The sequence below is a fragment of the Lemur catta genome, chromosome 15 (genome assembly GCF_020740605.2).
Source record: "Lemur catta isolate mLemCat1 chromosome 15, mLemCat1.pri, whole genome shotgun sequence".
In the NCBI taxonomy this organism is placed as follows: Eukaryota; Metazoa; Chordata; class Mammalia; order Primates; family Lemuridae; genus Lemur; species Lemur catta.
This window is the reverse complement of record NC_059142.1, coordinates 50,011,900-50,017,310: the sequence shown is the minus strand read 5'-3', so window position 1 is coordinate 50,017,310 and position 5,411 is coordinate 50,011,900. Positions and strand designations below refer to the sequence as shown.

The 5,411-nt window shown below is 51.3% G+C and overlaps 1 long non-coding RNA gene across 1 annotated transcript; it reads right to left on the bottom strand.

Annotated features, from left to right (window-relative positions):
• Positions 1 to 2,436: 2,436 nt before the first annotated feature.
• LOC123620223 lies at positions 2,437 to 4,866 on the bottom strand. The gene is made up of 3 exons (XR_006728789.1): positions 4,771 to 4,866; positions 2,999 to 3,231; positions 2,437 to 2,836 (listed from the first exon to the last, which is right to left on the bottom strand). It is a non-coding gene; the product is annotated as an uncharacterized LOC123620223 (long non-coding RNA).
• Positions 4,867 to 5,411: the final 545 nt, after the last annotated feature.

The window sequence follows — 5,411 nt, the reverse complement described above, 5'->3', positions numbered from 1 at the left end:
ATGGGGAAACCGAGTTCAGAAATGGCCAGTCCAGAATTATGGAACCACGTTCGTCCTGGTGCTGGCGTTTGCCCTTGGAGCTCCTCGGCCCCATGGCCTGGCTGTTCCCATGTCAAAGCATGACTTTCTTTAGTCGAGGCCTTCTGCAAGGAGGACATTATCACATTCCATACTGAAGCGGAGACTTATTGCATCTGGGGAAGGAATTCATTCTGCTGAGCCGGGGCAGCGGGGCCCTCTCGGTAGGCAGTCCATCCATGTTAATAAATGTCTCACCTACCAGACAGCTTCAATAAGGTGAACCGCGGAGGAGAGGTCATGCTTGTCAGTTTAGTTTTACCGAGACACGGAGGGCCCGTCTGATGCGGCTCTGGAATTTAGCTGTTGTCCTGAAGGGAAGAGAGACTGGCAGTTTCTTCCCAAAGACCTGGCCCCCTCCCCTCCCAGACACACGCTTGTTTTGTTTCCATTCTTGACGAACAGAGGCTGCTGGAGTCCCATGGTCCTGTGTCCCACACACGTGCGCATCATGACGTGTAATGTATTTGTGCAGAGATTTTTCTATGTTTAAAAATGCTTCCATACCGGCTATCTCATTTGTTGTCCCCATAAGGTAAACTAGGCTGGAACTGTTTTCCCCATCTTACAGGTGGGTATCACTGAGTTCCAGAAGGTGCCTGGTTCCCTGGTTACACTGTAAAGGGGGAATGCGTCTCCTCGTGTCGGATCTCTTTGCATCATCTTCAAACAAGACCACAGGGCTCAAGAGAACTCCCCAGTGTTCCTCAGAGCTTCAGAATTTCACCAAAAGAAGAAACAGAACGCTCACGCTTGGGCATTCCCCATGTACCATGAGAGGGAAATGGAAGGAAAAACAGAACGGGCCAAGGTCCAATTTGACAACAAGAGGGAATCTAAGAATCATTTGGGTCAGGCCTGTCACTTGCCAAATAAAGACAGGTCCCTACAGGGCAGTGAGTGCCCAGAGTCAGCTTCAGCGCCATCTTTCATGCTAACCAAGGAGGTGCCCATGGCCTGCAGGGGCTACGGGCATCTGGATGCCTGTGCTGGTGGCGGGTCCCTTCCTGCCTCCTCTTCCCTCTGCCCCGTGAGCAGGTTGCCCCTTACACCCAGCGCAGCCAGGTTTCGCGGTGAGCTTTGCGCCCCTCCGGAGCCTTAGCAGTGCCCCCTCCCGCAGCCCTGCCCCCTCGCATCAGCCCCTGGGCTCCTAGATGCTTCACCTGCCACGGCAGGGCTCTCTGCTTCTCCCTCCTCCCCTCTTTATACCCTGTCAGCCTGTGAGTAATGGCCCCTCTCCTTCAAAGAGCAAACAAGATTGATGACAGAGAAAAAGGCCAGTGATGATCCCCTGCTCCTCCCTGCCCCGGCAGAAAACATGCTTGTTCCGTGTGGATTTATGAAGTGGTCACGTCTTCCCTTCCAGATAAAGCCTGGCAGAGACTCGCCCACCCATGGTCACGTTTCCTTTCTGCAGCCGGGCGGGCGCAGAGGCAAGAGCCTCCCAGGTGGGTGTGCAGATGGGACCACCAGTGGGGAGCGGGGGCTGCTTTTTCAGACCCAGAGGAAGCTAGACTGTTGCTCAGACCTTCCTGGCCTTCTCGCAGCCAGAATCCAGAGAGGGCGTCACTGGGACTAAGGAGAGGGCTAACTTTTCTTCATGTTGATTACAAGTCAAATCCTGCTCCAAGAAAATGGGGTATTTCTGCACCATGAGAACATCTGCTCCCGCTCCGGACGTTTCCCCGTTTGATCACCTCCACCTGAAGACAGCGTTGACGGATACGGTACAAGACGCTCAGGTCGATGTACATTTCAAATAAACAATCAATAATCTTTTCTAGTAATGTATATCCCAAATACTACATGAGACATTACTTATACTTAAAAAAAATTATTTTTTTTTTCCTTTTTGCTAAATTGTGCAGCCCTGACCGAAGAGCCATTTTGCTGGTGTGTCTTTGTTCTTTGTTTTATGCATGAGTTTAAAAGTGCTTTGGGGAAATAAATTCCCAGAGGTCAGCAAGAAACAGACCTCCTCTTTGTATTTCCTGCCTCACCAGGTGCCCCAGGGCCCAGCTCCTCCTGGGCCAGCTTGACTCCTGGCCGGCATGGCCAAGACCTCTGGCCGTGGCTTGAGTAGGCAAAGGCAGAGGACCTGTAGAGCAGCGGTTCTCAACAGGGACAATTTTGCACCCAGAGGATATTTGGCAACATCTGGAGATATCTGTGGTTGTCAAGACTGGCGAGTGCAGGGGTGGGGATGCTGCCGGCCTCTAGCAGATAAAGCTAGGATGCCACAGACCCCCCTGGGATGCACACACACACACACACACACACACACAGCCTCAGACAGAAATAACACTGCAGTTGAGAATCCCCAAAGTAAAGGAAGAAAACCTGTGTTTGGATTAAAAGGCTTGGGGCTCCACTACAAACCTGCAGTCCGAAAGTTCTCCCAGTCATGAGGGACTGGACAGGCAGCTGGGGCTGCAGTCCGCCCCCTCCTCCACTGGGGACCCTGAGGCTGGAAGCCCCTGCCTCTGATTTCCCCTTGAAGGCTGCCCCCGAGGTTAATTTTAACCATCTTTGATGTGTATGACAATGTTGGGGGCTGGGCGGTCTCCGTCCTGAGGGGCTCAGGTCCTCTCCTGCAGCTTTCTGCCCTTCCCTGTCACATCCTCGATGGGCCTGTCCATGGCTGGGCAAAGCCTGCTGCAACCGCTTGCCAATGTGCCCATGTGTGTTCTTTCTGCCCTGATGGAGGCCGAAGGAGAGATGTCTCTGTGCTTCCTGCCCAGTGGAAAATCTGAAAGCACTGAAGAAGCAGCAAACATCAGGACCCACCTCCTCCCCTCTGTGTCCCCCTCCCTGAGCAGCGAGGTCCCCGGCAGGAGACCAGCAGAGCCAGTACCCGTTCCCGGGTTCTTATAGCAGGAGACATGGACTGGAAGCTTCCCTGCAAAGGAGGAACTCTCACCTCCAGCAGACTGCAGCGGCTCTCAGTAACCTCTAGTTTGTGAGGTTTGTGAGTTGAGCTGTCCCGCACGCCTCTGCATCCTTCTGTTTTCCTTCTGCACTTCTCAGCAGAGAGGAGGAAGCTGAGCCCCCACGCTCAGCAGCCACCACCGATGGAGATATTGAAAACGCCCCCATCAGCTCCTCTAAGAGCCCCCCACGGGCTGGGGGTGAGCAAAAAATCCAGTCCTCTCTCTAGAGGGGAAAACAAACACACAAACACTTCAAAACAAGACAAAGACCAAAACAAGCAACGGAATAAGGGGGCAACTTTGCTTCCTAAGTGAAATCGTAGGATGGGCAACTTTGAGCTTGTGTTTTGAACTAGAAGGGTTAAAAAAAAGTTCTAGGCTTACAGATTAAATTTTTGTTTCCCACAGCCCCCTACATCTTCACCTATCCCTGGAGAAGCCAAATAGTTTATTTTATGTGACTCGTGACTTTCCCCTCCACCAAGCGACAGCCGCCAGTGGCGGCCTGTCAGGTTTCAGCAGAGAAAGCTGCCCGGAGCAGGCCCTGTCCCCTCCCTCTCCGGCCCCTTTTTCTGTCTGCCCCTTGCTCGGGCTCCCCCTTTCCCCACCCTGCCCTTTCCAAAAGATTTATAGAGCAAAGTGGCTTGAGAACAAATGAGCAGACTTTAGGCTGATGTATTCTGCATACTAATGACAAGATACTGCTTCTGTACCTAGGGGCAAAGCCAGGTCAGGCCACTTTAACCATAAACTTTATTTATGGGCTTATAACTTTGCAGCTGCAGTAGCTCTGCCCAATCTTGGGACTGAGATCTGTCTCTCTCTATAGATTCATACATACTTTTTAAACAAATTTGGTGGGGGTGGGGAAGAGAGTGCTGGTAGCTCTTTCTTTACGATCTCCTGGGTAATTCCAGTAAGAAGTTTAAGCCAGAGGAAAAAGTGGGGTCTGAGAAGAAACTAGCAGTGGTAGCTGCAGAAGTAGTAGTTGTCCTAGTATAATACTTCCTCCCTGGGAATAATAAAGCAGTAATAGTAATGCTTCCTCCTGGGGCAGAAATCTAGTCTATCTGGCACTGCTGAGTTTTCCACAAGTTGATTTTCAGAACTACCCATCTTGAATCTTGAATCGTAGAATGAACTGCCTGGTTGGAAGTGGCTCAAGACCCTTCCTTCCTCCAGAAGATCTTCCAAGTCTGACCGTCTTTAATGCTCCAGCGAGCAGGTTCCTCCAGCTCTGAGCTCAGTCCTCAGGATGCCCCTCCTGCCTTCTGGTTGTGTGTTGTGACCCTATTTGCTTAAGTGGGCGCAGCATGAGAAAGCACCCAGCATCGCAGTTTCGGTGCCATGGCAATGGACTGATAGTGCTTGCTCTCAATGTCGCTGACTTAGCTCAAGGGTAGAGGTGGTATAAATAGCTATAGTCACTCAACAAAGATGTGCCAGTCATTTGTTCTATGCCAGGCACTGTGCTTGGTGTCAGGGACACTGTTGGGAACAAGACACGATCATCCCCTGTCCATGCCGAGTTTAGCAGATGTAGGCAAGTCCATTCCCACTCCTGGGGATGCATTTTAAAGCATGTGTTGGGCCACTTCTGGCTCCTGGCCCATTAATAGTAAGCCATGCAAGTCCTCTAAATGACAAAGTGAACAGTATTGGATGGATGGTTGGAGATCAGCCTCAGTGTCCTGGGGACTCGAGTCACAATCTCTGCCCATCCACGGAATGGTTCATTTAACCCTCCCGTGCTTTAGCTCACCCTTCAGAAAGGATCCAAGAGTCCGTGAGCTCCTGCGACCTTCAGCAAAAACTTGGAAGCACAAGGGCACCCTGCATCGTTGCTGCTCTTCTCTGGTTCTGGGAGTTCACCTGTCAGTTCTGCCCCTTCTGGGGTCAGAAATTGGATAAAGACATCCTTTACAATGTGCTCAGAGCAGAATGTTCCCCTCTGGGGAAGGACCCTGGCCAAGTTGACATGAGATGCCAGAGGCTTTGTCCTTGGTTCTTAGGAACCCACTCTTGTTTCCATATGGCTTGTGTGCTTAGCTGCTGTTTGATGCTGAAGGAAAGTAACACAAGATGTCACATTTATCCTTTAAGAGGGTTCACTCTCATTTTGACCTCCCTTTCCCTTGTTTACCCCCTTGGGTGGGGTAGATCTCTCTTTGGGTGGGAGACACTCGAGGACCATGGGGCATGGAGGTCACTGGTAGAGGAAAACTGGGTGGCTGGTTTGTGTGTGTTTGGGGAGTGGGGTGACGCTGGGGGCTGGGGCCACAGAGGTATGGAGTTTGCGCATGTTAGATTAATGGAACAGAATAAATAGCCCAGGAAAACACCCACACAAATAATCTTGGTGTGATCTTCGACAAAAGAGCAAAGGCAATTCAATGGAGAAAG